The sequence below is a fragment of the Camelus dromedarius genome, chromosome 31 (genome assembly GCF_036321535.1).
Source record: "Camelus dromedarius isolate mCamDro1 chromosome 31, mCamDro1.pat, whole genome shotgun sequence".
Classification (NCBI taxonomy): domain Eukaryota; kingdom Metazoa; phylum Chordata; class Mammalia; order Artiodactyla; family Camelidae; genus Camelus; species Camelus dromedarius.
Window position 1 is genome coordinate 20,829,733 of NC_087466.1, and position 14,633 is coordinate 20,844,365.

General features: G+C 43.6%; 1 long non-coding RNA gene and 5 other non-coding genes across 6 annotated transcripts; 2 read left to right on the plus strand and 4 right to left on the minus strand.

The window, feature by feature from the left end:
• Positions 1-1,473: 1,473 nt before the first annotated feature.
• LOC135319776 (uncharacterized) lies at positions 1,474-7,964 on the plus strand. Its single transcript, XR_010378645.1, has 3 exons — positions 1,474-1,705; positions 3,020-3,086; positions 7,762-7,964. It is a non-coding gene; the product is annotated as an uncharacterized LOC135319776 (long non-coding RNA).
• Positions 4,164-4,235, minus strand: TRNAA-UGC (transfer RNA alanine (anticodon UGC)). The gene has a single exon. It is a non-coding gene; the product is annotated as a tRNA-Ala (tRNA).
• TRNAD-GUC (transfer RNA aspartic acid (anticodon GUC)) lies at positions 7,224-7,295 on the minus strand. The gene has a single exon. It is a non-coding gene; the product is annotated as a tRNA-Asp (tRNA).
• TRNAF-GAA (transfer RNA phenylalanine (anticodon GAA)) lies at positions 7,783-7,855 on the minus strand. The gene has a single exon. It is a non-coding gene; the product is annotated as a tRNA-Phe (tRNA).
• Positions 7,965-14,090: 6,126 nt separating the features above from the next.
• Positions 14,091-14,162, minus strand: TRNAD-GUC (transfer RNA aspartic acid (anticodon GUC)). Its single transcript has one exon. It is a non-coding gene; the product is annotated as a tRNA-Asp (tRNA).
• Positions 14,163-14,414: 252 nt separating this feature from the next.
• Positions 14,415-14,486, plus strand: TRNAA-UGC (transfer RNA alanine (anticodon UGC)). The gene has a single exon. It is a non-coding gene; the product is annotated as a tRNA-Ala (tRNA).
• Positions 14,487-14,633: the final 147 nt, after the last annotated feature.

A 14,633-nucleotide genomic window follows, 5' to 3' on the forward strand; every position in this document is an offset into this window, starting at 1 on the left:
TGGACTTTATAGAAATATTCCTTATTTCTACAAATGAGAGGAGGATGTTTTTAATTTTCACTTTTAAAGCCTTCAAAAAATGTGTATATATGCAAAAGCTGACTAAATACTGGCCTGCCATTAGGAAAAGACTACATTCCTGTTTGAAATTACGAACATCATATTATTTAAACATTATACTTAAAATGTGAATCAAAACAAAACTATTTCCTTTGGTAACCTATGTATTTATGGAAAAGCTCTGACAGGGTTCAAAGCCGATTTTAACCTCTGTCATTGTTAGCATTCTTCAGAGAATGAATTTATTACTGGGAAATTAAAATGAATAATAAAAATAAAGTGTCATTTTTCAGGTTAGCCAGAGACCTGAGTGACTTCCAATACAGATACTTGTGAAGGTTATTTCTAAATTTCTGGAAAGAGACTTTAAAGGAACAGAAAATTCAGGCTCTTCATAAGGTTTTTTACCTCCCTAAATGTCAGAAGTTTCCAGAAGAACTCGAAGCTGACGGTCTTTCTCAGGTGACCAGGCCTGGCTTCTGACCGCACCCTGTTTGCTCTGGGCTGTTCCTTTGCCTGCAAGCCTCGTGACGCATGTTGTTTAAAGGCTGAGTCACGAGCTTTGTGACATAGCTTTTTTCAGAGTCCAAAAGATACAGAGCAAAACAGACCTGATTTCAGGCCCAGAGGAGGGAGAGAAGGAGAAGGGGGGGGGGGGGAGAGGCTCAGAGAGTGGGGAACGGGCTGGGGTTATCTCCAAAGGGAAAGCAGAATTCTTATGAGCTGAGAACACTGATGTTGCCTCTGGTGAAAAAAAAAAAAAATCTCTGTGGAACCCCTGCAGCCCCTAACTTAAGTCCAACAGTGGGTTTTGTCAAAGCAAATAGAAATAAACATTTGTCCAAGGGCACTGAGGGGAGGAGGGAGCGGAAAATGACCTTCCCAAAGAGAAGAGGCTGCGGTTTTTCTAGACCAGCGTGGCTCTCAGCTCTGAGTGATTTGGCCCCTCAGTGGACATTTGGCAATGTCTGGAGGCCTCTTTGGTTGTCACAACTGTGATGTTGGGGGTGAGGGGTGCCACTAGCACCCTTGCAATGTCCTACAATGGACAGTCCGCCACAATACAGAATTACTCGGCCCCCAAGTCAGGAATGCATTGGGCTGACAAGCCCTGCCCTACTGTTGTTGTCACAACTGCTTTTCTCTTTGCTGAGAAGGGCTCCCAGAGTCTAAATATCCCACTTGGACTCAGGAACTCGGGAATCGGGTATCAAGTCACGCTCCTAAACCTAAAAGCCCCTGACCTAGAATGCGGTGTGCTAGAACAGGCCAGAAGCAGGATGAGTCATTGGATCCATTTTGAGTTCCTTCCACCCACTGATCCGTCCTTTGCAGGCGCCCCAGAAGGGATTGCTTCAGAGCTGGCACCAATGGAAGCGTGACAGAGGCCCAGCAACACGGCGGGATTGGCGGGCAGGGTGAACACGTGATGGGCTGAGCTCACAAAGGGCCTGGGTGGTGGGCTGCTGGGGGTTGGACTGGTGCCTGTTTGTCTGCCTGCTTTTCCTCCTCCCCCCAAAGGATTCAGTTCCCTGGAGGTCATAACCTTGTGTGGGACTTAACTCAGCATCATGAGAATGTGCACATAATGACCAGCAAACATTTTTCTCCCAAGAGAAAAGGTGAACTCAGCGGAGTGAGAAAGGTTTGCTCGCTTTGTCATCGGTTATATAACCGTAAAAGGAAGTCAAAGGAATCTGCAGCTTAGAGGGGAGGGGGTGAGAAGCCCTGGGGACTGGTCCTTTTCCTGTATTTGCATTGTGCGGCAGAACACAAACTGCTCCAGCTGAAAAATATACCATTTCATCCCCCACCAGTCAGAAAATCAGACTGAAGTTCCGGTCCCCAAATCTGTCTAGTTTAGGAACCTGAAGTAGTCAGCTGTTGGGTCTTTGTTTTGTTTTTGGTTTTTAAGTTGTTGTTTTTAAATTGTGGCAAAATACACATAACGTAAAATGTACCATCTTACCCATTTTCAAGTGTATAGTTCAGTAGTGTTTAGTACATTGTAGAGGAGGGGAAAATAGTTTTCCTTTTACCCTTCTGAGTTCTTAGCTCAGACCCCCTGTAATGAAAGATTAAAAAGAGAAAAATAAATATCTAAGAGTTTATTTAAACATTCACATTTCATGTATACCTGGGAGATATCCCAGGGGGAAAATGTGTCACTCAAAGAGGTGGCTTTAGAATTATGCTTAAATACTATCTTAATAGGAACGGTGAAGGGGATGGTGGCCTCTTAATGGAGAGTAAGTAATTTCTACTGGGAGAAAACAATAGTTGGAGATATCTGACAGTTTGTGACAAAGTTTGATGTCAACTACAGTTTCTTTGGTTGGTGAGACTCCCAGGGAGGGACTCTTATGACCATTGAATTCCTTTTTAAAGGGTCTGTCTTTGGGTGGATGAACAGAGTTCAGCGAAAATTTCCCCTCTGCATTTGCTGTTTTTCAAGTGCCAACAGCTCAAAATAATATCAAAGTGGCACGTCTTGGGGTGGCTTATTCTGCTACCCTTTAATTTCACACTGTTGTGCAGTTACCACCACCATCCACCTCCGCTCTTCTTGCAAAACTGAAGCTCTGTACCCATTAAGCACTAACTCCTAACTCCCCCCACCCTCAGCCCCTGGCAGCCACCCTTCTACCTTCTACCTCTATGAATTTGACTAGTCTTGGTACCTCATGTAATGGGTTTTGTTTTTCTACTTGTGAAATAAAATCTGATTATTGAAAAAACATTTTTTTCAAAGAGTCATAGCCTTTCTAGAAAGCGCCATTACCCTGCACAAGCCTTGCTGTTTCCTCTTATGGTGTTTTTCCCTTGTCACTGAACTATTAGGAATACTTAATTATAATATACAAAGTAAAACAGAAGCTTATGACTACTTTCATGTTAGGCCTGATAATTTTAGAAATAACCTCAACGTTTTGTGCTCTTAAAACCTGTTGACATTTAGGGAGAAATAACCTTCAGGGAAGTGCATTCCAGGCGGGAGCTGTCACCAGTACTCCACCACCCAACTGGTGAGTCATTTCACAAACTTCAGTTTCATCTCAAAAACAAAGGCTGTGCTGAGTCAGGACCCTCCAGTTCTAAGCTGAGATGTTTTTATGATTTAAAACATGAGGTCAAATCAAATGCAAGATAGGATTTGATGGATGCGGAATTCATGATTACTGCAAAGAACTGAACCCATGGAGTGTAACAGGATCCATTCTTTTAATAAGATATCTTTTATTTTTAATGATAAGGTACTGGGTATAAATGAAGGTATAAACAGTCAGTGCCCCACAGCCACGCATGCATTCCCTCCTGGCCTGTTGCTGATGAAGCAGGAAGCAAAATCTCACCTGCCAGGGCTGCTGGTTTCCTTTTGGGTGGCTTCCTCTGAAAATGGTTGTTAGCGACAGCATAAATACAGGGCAATGGCCAGCACAGACACTCAGACCTTTGAGTGACGTCCATGTTTGCCCTCTGATAGCCAGGAATGAGTCACCCGGCCTCTAGGCCTTTTCCTGCCAGGACACGTAGGGGAAAAAAATCCCTAAATGATCACTGTCACTTTTGCCATGGTTTCAATCATCAAGTGCTTTCACATTTTTCTGCTGTCTGCTTCCATTTGCCTCTTCTAACAAAAGGACGTTTGGAGTGTTAGGGGTTTCAAGAAGGACAGATCACGCCAGGGTGACAGTCCCACCTCCAGGTCACAATTACATTCACGGTGCTTGTCCGATGACCATGTGCAGAAAAGAAAAAAAAAAAATTCTGTTTACAAACCAAAAACAGACTCACAGACATAGAAAACAAACTGTGGTTACCCAAGGAGAAAGGGTGGGGAGTGCTAAATTAGGAGTTGGGGATTAACATGTATACACCACTAACTATAAAATAGATGAACAGCAAGGATCTAATGTAGAGCACAGGGAACTATATTCAATTTCTTGTAGTAACATATAATTGGAGAAAAATCTGAAAAGAAAATATATATGTATGTATGTGTATAACTGAATCACTTTGATGTACACTTGAAACTAATTGTTAATCAACAACACTTCAATAAAAAAAAAAAAAACAAACCAAGAAACCCAGAAAGGGAATAGTGGAGATGCCGGGGATCGAACCCGGGGCCTCATACATGCAAAGCATGCGCTCTACCACTGAGCTACATCCCCCTCCCTTTTCCTCCTCTTTTCTGAAATTCTTTGCTATAGTCTATTCTTAAAATTTTTGGCTTTTTCTGGGGGTGGGGGTATAGCTCAGTTGGTAGAGCGCATGCTGAGCATGCATTGAGGTACTTGGTTCAATTCCCAGTACCTCCATTTGAAAAAGAAAAAAAAAAAAAAAATAGAGAAACCAAAATGAAAAAAAAAAAAAAAAATTAGAACAATGGTGGCACTGGGAATCGAACCCGCGCCTCATACACGCAAAAGCATGAGTTCTACCATTGAGCTACATCCCCTCCCCTTTTATACCACTTCCTGCAGCTCTCTGCTATGATAGTCTATTCGTAAGACTTTTGGTTTTTTCTAAATTAAAAATTTGTGTATTTAAATGGGTGTTAGGGTTTAGCAAAAGCAAACCGAAGCAAAGCGTTGTGTATTTCCCAACTAGGCTCGTCCTTCATAGCTTTACAGCCGAACTACTAGCTGACACCAGAACCAAGGAACAAAGGGAGACAGACCTATTCTTTTTAAATTTTTTAAAATTGAAGTATAGTTGACTTACAATGTTGTGTCAGTTTCTGGTGTACAGCAGAGTGATTCAGTTATACATATATCTTATTTTTCCTATTCTTTTTCATTATAGGTTATTACAAGATAGTGAATAGAGTTCGTGCTATACAGTAAGACCTTGTTATTTATGTATTTTATATATAGTAGTGTGTACATGCCAATCCCAAACTCCTAATTTATCCCTCCCCTCCTTTCCCCTTTGGTACCCGTAAGTTCTTCTATGGAGACAGACCAGTTCTTGAATGTTGCTCCTTGCAGCCAGTCAAGAAGAAAAGGAGAATAAAAGAGTTTCTTTCCAATAAATAAGGGTGTTCGTTGCCCGTCCACCCAGAAATCTCTGGTTTCCTGTTTTTTAAAACCATCCCAATCGTTGGTGACTTTGAGGTTTACAAGACCTTTTTATTCTGCCACAAGAACTCTGAATATAAAAATGAGCAAATTAAGAAGAAACAGATCCAGCCCTCACCCCTCCCCAAATCATGGCTTAAACGCTGAGACAAGAATCTTTTTGCAATAGTTCACTGAAAGGGGCCATTTCTTAACTGCCAGCACCTGTCCCTTCCAGAGTGCTCAAGCAGCACCCAGGGGAGAGAAGTCACAATGAGTATGGGGTGTCCTTCGAGTCACCAGAGGGCCACTCAATGGTGAAGGAACAGGTGAGAGGCAAGGAGAACACAGAAAACTGAGGCTGCATCTCCTTCCACCAGCACTTGACATTTCCTGGCAGGAAACAGAGTCACTATGATGGAGAGAACTCACCCCAAAATGTCCTGCCACCTAAGTCCCTGCTTAATGATCTCCCTTACACTCTGCTGATGTCTGAAACCCTGCCCAGTAAAGTCCCCAGTGAGATGGTGCCCGGGTCACTGGACCCAGCAGCTGGGATTTCAGTATGTCACCTCTCTGGGCCTCATCTGTGAAATGGAGATTTGAACAGTACCTACGTGATAGGGTGGGCGTGAGCACGGAGTAAGTTACACGTAGAGGGTTTAGAACAGTGCCGGGTTCGAGGCCCGTGCTCTGGAACGCGAGTTCTCATGATTACAGAATCTGTTATTACATGAACTCCAGCGAAGGGTCCCTCATATTCACCCTAGGCGTGAACTGACCCTTTGCTGATGCTGCTTTGGTGAAACAGAGAAAGAGCAGGAGGGCGATGGGGTGAGGTGTGGAATGGGGCCCATCGAAAGCATCCTCTGTCCTTGTTCCCCTAGTTCAAGGGATCGGCCTTGACAGAGACCTCAGCCACTGAAAGAAAGGTGGATGGCCCCAGATGGGCGTACCTTGGACATGGTTTGGGAGCAAGCTAAGGGGCTATAGTCGGTTCAGCAGGTGCCCTGCGTGCTTTCTTGCCAGACTGTTCTGCTCCAAACAAACCCGATTATGTTTCTTTTCTGCGTAAAACTTAGAATCAAATCCATCCTCCTAACTGTGGCCTTTAAGGCCCTCTGTGATCTGGCCTCTGTTCACTTCTCTAATGTCCCTCCCTTACCCCTCTCCTCCTCCTCACGGGCACTCTAGCCACATCTGCCTCCTTGCTGTTCCTCAAACATGCCAGGCTCCTGTGCACCTCAGAGCCTTTGCACTTGCCCTTCCCTTTGCCTGGAATGCTGTTCCCCAGATCTTCTCATGATTGCCTCCTCCTCATTGTCCAGGCCCTCAGAAAGGCCTTCCTGGCCACCTCTCTAAAGGGGCATGTGAATCCCACACATTCCCTGTCACATCCCTTTTCATTTGTTTTGTTTTTCTGCATTTATTACTCTGAGAACCTGTTTTTATACTATTTGCTGACTGTCTGTGTCCCTCACTTGGTCGTAAGCTCAGTAGGCAAGGGCCTTGTCTATGTGTTTCCTGCCATATCCGCAGTGCCTGGAACAGTGCCTGGCACATAATAAGTATTCAGTAAATATTTGTGGAATTAATGTGAAAAAAATAAATGAACAGACAAATGAATGAAGAATAGGAGCCTGGAAGGAAGATAGCTATATTCAGGAAGCTGAGTCTGCAATTGAATTAAGACAAGAAAAAGTTTCAATTTGGAATGTTCCTTTCTCCTGTCTCAAATCCATAAAGATTTTCTGAGGCCAGAGCAAGATATAAGATGATGGTATATTTGCAGCGGAATGAGCATTTCCTGGCCTTAGGAGTTGATAGTCTTATTCTGGGAAGTGATCAGATAAACCAAACACTCCGCAGTGCTGACCGCCTGCAGGAAGGTTTGCAGAAAGTCTTTCATTTTCTCTTAACCGTGTGTGACATTATGTGACATGAGGGAGCTAGTGCATGACTGGGATCAAGCAAGCCAATCGCCGGACCAAACCCCGCTTGCTTGACAGGTTTCTCCTTTTCGAGAAGAGTAAGGAATTTTTATGAAAGTGGAAGAATTTGGGAGAGAAATGAAAACACACCGAGGTTAAAAGAAGCAGCCTCCCCGTCGGGGAATCGAACCCCGGTCTCCCGCGTGACAGGCGGGGATACTCACCACTATACTAACGAGGACTAGCTCTCTAAAGGCACTTTCAATACTCTTCTTAAAGGTGTACTCAGCCTTCCCAAAATACAAACATGTTCCGAATGATTAAATGTTTGATGTTTTCCTACAAAACTAAAGTAGGAAAAGTCCCATTTTATTTAATTCCATTTTAAGAGGCCTTTTCCTGGTCGGTCCATGATGTAGCCCTCAGGGTTCAAAGAGGAGAAATTAACAAACTGCAAAAATTAGTCTAACAGATGTCTACAAACAACAGCTGTCTAACAGGGGTTAAGTGTTTTATGAAACAAAAGAAACGGAGTCATGAAAAACCTGGCAGATTTCTCCAGTCGGGGGCGGGGGCGGGGGGATTGAGAGGAAGTTTCCATACCGTTTGATACTGCTCACAGCCTGTTTCAAATAAAGAAAGTAAAACCCCTTTATAAATTGAGGGGAAAAAAAAATCACTCTACCTTGTTTTCACCCGTCACATAGTGGGGAAAAGAAAACACCAGCTGCCGAAACCCGGGATCGAACCAGGGACCTTTAGATCTTCAGTCTAACGCTCTCCCAACTGAGCTATTTCGGCGGCTGCTGGCGCTGGGGTGCGCTTTTGTCCTCCTTGTCGTCTAACTGCCGTGGGTCCTCGACGTGGTAATCCGGTGCCGCGAGACCAGAATCAGCAGGAGTGCGTGACTGCCCGGCTAGCCCCGCCCCCGCCCCGCCCCTCTCGTCCTTCATCACCACCGCCGCCGGGAAGGCTTCCCTGATCACCCCTCCCAACGCGACCCCAGCACTTTATTGTTTACTGTTAGCTTAGGTATTGTTTTCCTTGTCCATTATCTGTCACCCAAGGTGGGAGGGTGACGGACCCATGAGGGGCAAGGAAGTCTTCTGCCTCGGTCACTGTCGTCTCCCTCAAAGCCTACAACAGCACCTGGCACCCAATAGGTGCTTTCAAAATATTTGTTGAATTGACTTAAATAAATGAATTGAATGAACGAATCCTACCTGGCTCAGAGGTCTGCTTTCTCGAGTTCCCTTCTCTGTGCAAAGGTGTAGATCCCCAAGCAGCCCAAGGGGTGGCAGGGATGCTGACTACACTGAGGCATGTAGGAGGACGCATGGGCCAGAATGTGGCTTTCCTTTGGGCAATGAGTGACCCAGATCCGGCCTCCAAGCAAGGCACCTGCTTAGCCTCAAGACTCTAAGAAATCAACAGGTCAGCAGGTTTGGCTCCCTCTGCTTTCCTGTCCTTTGGGAAATGAGTGGGTGGGGAGCGTTGTCTGGGAGAGCAAGTAGGAAGGTAGGTCCCTCATGATGTGAAATCATTTAAAAAAAAGAAGTGTTTGCCAAGCACCTATGTGACCCTCTGACTCAGTCACCAGTACAGTAACAAAATAGTTCTTTATAATAGAAATGCTAAGAAGCAAAATAAATCGTAGTGATGGGGTGGAATACCTGGGATGGGGGCAGTAAGAGAAGACGAGGGCTGAGAAGATTTGGAGAATGAAGAGCTGGTTGAGGAAGAGCCTCTGGGATGGTGGCAACAACTGATGAAAAGGCCCTGAGGCTGAAACACGGGGTGAGGGGCAGTTGTAGGACTAGAAAGAAAGTCAGTGTGGAAGCGGTGAAGAGGGTGAGGGGGAGAGAACAGGAAGCAAGGACACAGAGGTGGGCAGAGGCCAGATCTCGCTGACCTTGAAGGCCAAAGTGAAGGGTTTGTAGTTCTTTCTGTGTTGGAGAGCCGCCGGGGAGTGAGTGATGGTATGATTTACGTCTTAAAGTCTCCCCTGGCTGCTGTATGGAAAATGAACAGGATGGGCTAAAATGGCAGCAGGGAGACCAGTGAGGTGGCTCCTGGAATAGTCTGGGCGGGAGCTGACGGTGTCTTAGAGCTGGGAGGCAGTGGAGGGCTTGGTGAAGGGATGGACTTGGGTTAGGGTTTGGAAGGCGGGCAGGACATGTTGATGGATTTGACGTGAAGAATAAGGGGAAGGAAGGGATGAAGGATGACACCCAAGGGTTGCCTGGGCAACTGGGTGGATGGTGGATGCCCTTGACCCTGGGCAGGAGCACTGCTGAGTGAGTAAGGGCATCAGGACATCTGTCACAGACATGTTCCATTTCGAGATGCCCATTAGACTTCCAAATGGGAACACAGAGCCAGCCAATTTCCTGAGCTTCCTGGAGCAAACCAGAGACCTCTAAACGTCTCCAGCCCCAACATTATGGGCCAAACTGTGTCACTTCCTCCACATTGATATGCTAAAGCCCTAACCCCCAGTATCCCAGAATATGACTGCATGTGGAAATAGGACCTTTAAAGAGGTCATTAAGTTTTAATTTCAGGCGAGTCCTAATCTGGTATGACTGGTATCCTTCTAAGAAGAGGAGAAACACAGACAGCAGAGCAACATGTCAAGACACAGCAAGGAGGCAGCCCTCGGCAAGCCATGGAGAGAGGCCTCAGAAGAAACCAAACGGGGGGTGCCTTGATCTCAGACTTCTGGCCTCCAGAAGTATGAGGGAATAAATCTCTGTTGTTTAAGCCACTCAGTCTGTGGTGTTTTGTTTTGGAAGCCCTAACCCATGAATGTGCCCAGGCTGGAATATACCTGCCCATCCTAACATTTATTGTGGCTGGATATTCCTCCTTGGGGGGAAGATTTCTGATTTAAAAGTTCTGGGAGAAAGAGATTTTTGTCTTCCTTCTGGAATCCTTGGCCCCATTTCCGTTGAAAATTTTGAAGATTCTCCTGCAGAGGCCTTGCAGATGGCCTTTTGTGAGGTACAGTCCAGTGTGTTCATTTCTGATATGGAAGTCAGGTGTGGCTAAATCCAGCTGCAAACAGCCAGGCTGGCAGTGCAGCATACCCAGCTTTGAGCCTTGGAGAGAAGGAACTGGTTTTGATGTCCATCCATACCTGAGTGTACAGTGACCCCAAGGCAAACGTGTGCTCTGAAAATATCATTTACGTCATTAAAAACTGAGGTCAAACACCACCCCAGTCTCATGAGCACTGTTAATACTTTAATAAATTGCTTATTCACTTTGTTTTGTTTCCCCATAATTTTTTTCCCAAATCATTCAGTTCATACAACCTGTCCCCTCTTTTTCTCACTTAATAATAATACATCAGCTCAATGCCTAGCACATCGGAGGCTCGCAATAAATCCTCGTTGCATAAATGAGTTACAAGATCTTAATTACTGTGTTAGTCCCCTGGGGCTGCCATAACGAATGACTACAAACGGGGTGGGGGGGAGGGTGCTTAAAGCAACAGAAATTTATTCTCTCATAGTTCTGCATAGCAGAATTCCAAAATCAAGGATAGGCAGGGTGGGTTCCTTCTGGAGGTCCTGAGGGTGGTACCTCCCTGGCGGTTGCTGGCAATCTTGATTTATAGATGATCCTTCCATCTCTGCTGGGTCTTCACATGGCCGCGATGTCTCTCTGTGATGATCTCGTCTCAAGATCCTTACTGTTATTACACCTGCCAAGTACCCTTATTTCAAGTAAGGTCACATTCCTAGATTCTGGGTGGACGCATCTTGTGGGGGCTATTATCCAACCCCCTACCATTACTATCACATTATTTTTATGACTTGATTTTTTATCAAAAAATGTGCAATATCAAGAACCATGGAAAAGTATGAAGATATGAGGCTAATAAACACCCATATTCCTCTGCTGACAGACAGCCGTCACTGACAGCAGTTTAACATCGTTTCAAACCTCTCTTTATGGACATCTACAGAAACATGGAGATAATTTTTATTAAAATGAGATCATATTCTACATTCTAACAAAAAGCATCAACATTAATTTTATTTTAATTAAAAAGAATGAAAAGAAATCATAAATGAAATGGAAGGAATTCCTGAACTTCACATAAATATTTTCTTCACCCCCAAGACAAATTAGTTTCTACTCAGTTCTTCTGTATTAAGCAAAAAGATAATGAAAAAAATTTAAGCAAGTGGAGGCATTTTAAAAAATTCACATTGATTTAAATGGCCATGTCCGGTTCTATCACCAATACAGAGTAACCCATTTAACTGCGGATATTTGGGTTGTTTGCATATAGGCTTTTCCTTTTGTGTTTAAAATTTGTTTCGAGCTGAATTCATCAGCTTTCTCAGGCTTACTCAACTTTGAGTGGCATCAGCTGCTAATACACCTGAAAGAAGATCGTGTCCTAAGACAGTGTGTGTGAAGATGATGTTTGCAAAATCGTATCATAAAGTGAACCATTTCAAAGTGAACAATTTGGTGGCATTTAGCATATTCACAATATCATGCAACTGCCACCTCTATCGAGTTCCAACACATTTCATCCCCTCCAGAGGACACCTACACCTATCAGCAGTCCCTCCCCATTTGCCCTCCTCCCAGCCCTCTGGCAACCGCCAATCTGCTTTGTCTCTAGGAGTTTGGTCATTAACAAACAAGTGGTAGAGCATGTGCTTAAAATATATGAAGCCCTGGGTTCAATTCCTTTAAGGAAAAAACCAAACAACAACGTTTATTAATATTATAGGCCAAAAACGATAACTTCTGTTTTACTTCCCCTTATTTAAATACTTGTAAGAGTAAATCTTTCCCATATATTTTGTTAACACTTGTTAATATTTTTCCTACTCTGTCAGTTCTTTCATTGCTTGTTGACTGTTAACTATTGGTATTTTAGGATTTTTCTTAATGATTTGAATGAATTACTTCAATAATAAAGAATATTAATCCTTTTCCAGAGTTTCTGAAATATTTTCTACAGACACCAATGTAATACATGTATACAGTTAACAAAAAATAATATTTAAAGACTTGTAATGCAGAAAACATCTTTTCCATTTTTTCAGTAAAGTCTGGCAAGGCCTCTGGAATCCTTTTTTTTTTTTTTTAATTGAAGTAGAATCAGTTACAATGTGTCAATTTCTGGTGTACAGCACAATGTCCCAGTCATGGCTATACATACATATATTTCTTTTTATATCCTTTTTCATTAAAGGTTATTACAAGATATTGAATAGAGTTCCCTGTGCTATACAGAAGAAACTTGTTTTTTTTTAAAATATATATAGTGGCTAACATTTGCAAATCTCAAACTCCAAAACTTACCCCTTCCCACCCTCTTTCCCCTGGTAACCATCAGATTGTGCAATCCTTTTATGATGACTGATAGTTCGATGTGCTGCTGTACATCCTTTAGAGTTTAATCTCTTTTACTTTTTTAAAATACATATACCTTTTAAGTCCATCAGGATGTTATTTCCGCACACATAAGATGAGAGTCTAAATAGGTATTTTTAATGTAAAAGAGACAGTTCTTGATCCAAAATATTGGATCCAAGTTATTGATTAGATGTTTCATAGTTTCAAGATTTCAATCAAACACAAGGAAGTGTAAAGAAGAGAGAGACAAGAAAAGATCAATAAACTCCCTGCTCATATAAATCCTGCAGGTATTAAAAAAAAAAGAAGATGAAGTATAAGGTTTAAAAATCATCATAATAATAAAAATATGTGAACAAATATATGCATATATATGCATGACAGGGATATTGTGCTGCACACCAGAGACTGACATATTGTAACTGACTGTACTTTAATTAAAAATAAATAAATAAATAAGTAAATAAACAAACAAAAAAATTATAATAGTTGCGAGGAGCAGAGAAGGAAAGACTTTCCCCCTCCCCACCGAGGCTGATATATTTATGCTCATGCGTAACTGAAAAACTGTGCTCTACACTGGAAATTGACACAACATTGTAAACTGATAACAATAAAAAAATGTTTAAAAAAAAAAAAGAGAAAGGGGAGGATGCAGTAAAGGATTTTAGGAAAGACATAATGGGCCATAGAAGAGTAAATGATACCCCGTGACAAAGTCCGTCTGGGTAAGGTGTCCACCACTAGGCTGCTGTCAAGTGACTGGGGTCAGTCTTCCCGATTGGGGAAACTCCCGGAGAAGGGACTCTACGGCTCCTGAGTTCTTCGTGGAGGATCTGTCTTTGGGCAGAGGGGGAGTTCCGTGAAAGCGTCTCTCTGCAGCTGCTGTTTTTCAAGTGGGGATAGCTCAAAATAATCAGTACACCAAAGTGGCACGTCCTGAACTCCTTCAGGAGCCAGGGGGCGCCCGACTGCTGCTTTTCACGAAAGCGTGATTGTTCTTTAAAAATAATTAAAAAATTTTTTAAAATGATATAAGTGTATAATTTTGGTAAAAATTGAGTAAGGAAGAAAGGAAGGAAGAGAGAGAGTGAATACTAATACTAATAATAAAAAAGAATAAAATTCAAGCAGTCCAGAAAGGTAAAGAATGGAAAGTTGGAGTCTCACCACATCCCAGTCCTTCCCAGAGGTAACCAGTGTCTAGACTAGACTGTGATTTGTGTGCCCTTGGACAAGTTTCTGGGTCCTCTCTCTGTGCCTGCATTTCATCTGTCTGATGTGTGACAGGTTAAATGACTGCGCAGGTGGAAGCGCTTGTGAATACTGCCCAGTACCTGAGGGGAGCTATATAATGTTAGCTATAGTTGTCGTCACTGTGATCTGATCAGAAATATAAGTATGAATACACGCACCTTATATATTTATGCTTTAGTAAAAGTGGATCTCTAGGTCCCACTGCTGAGTACCCAGCTTTCCCCACCAGCAATTTCTGCGATAGAAAGGTATCCTTCACAGGCGCCCGTGTTTACGCGGATACTAGAACAACGGTGACACATACGACCTCATACATTTATCTGTAGGTCATGGAGAGTTCTGGAAAAGATGCCTTAAACGTATTTGTGTGTGGTTAAAAGCATCATCCAGCCTCCCCGTCGGGGAATCGAACCCCGGTCTCCCGCGTGACAGGCGGGGATACTCACCACTATACTAACGAGGACAAGCTGCGCTAAGGGTTCTACCGCTGGACTCATATAGAAATAGTTTTCCAGATGCTGCATCCATCCACTCTGGATTCTGGTCTCCACAGGCGCAGTACCGGTCGCCCCTGGCCGGAGGACTTCCTGGGACCCGAAGAAATCTGCTTGAGTTGATGAAGGTGCTAAACATTCAGAACGGAAGGAACGTATTCAAAAGGAGCGAAGACGCCACTTCCTACATCTCCAGTCCGAGAAGGAGCTGTCACTAGTCAGGGGATGTAGCTCAGTGGTAGAGCGCATGCTTTGCATGTATGAGGCCCCGGGTTCAATCCCCGGCATCTCCACTTTATGCTGTTTTATTTTTTTCCCCTTCTAAGTCACAGTTACAGCACCAGAAGTGAGAACAGGGAGGGGAACCCAAATTCCCCCCGTGAGCCAGCCTAAAACGCGAGCTCGGTTGGAGAGGGCGGCACTGGCAAACGCCTCCGGTC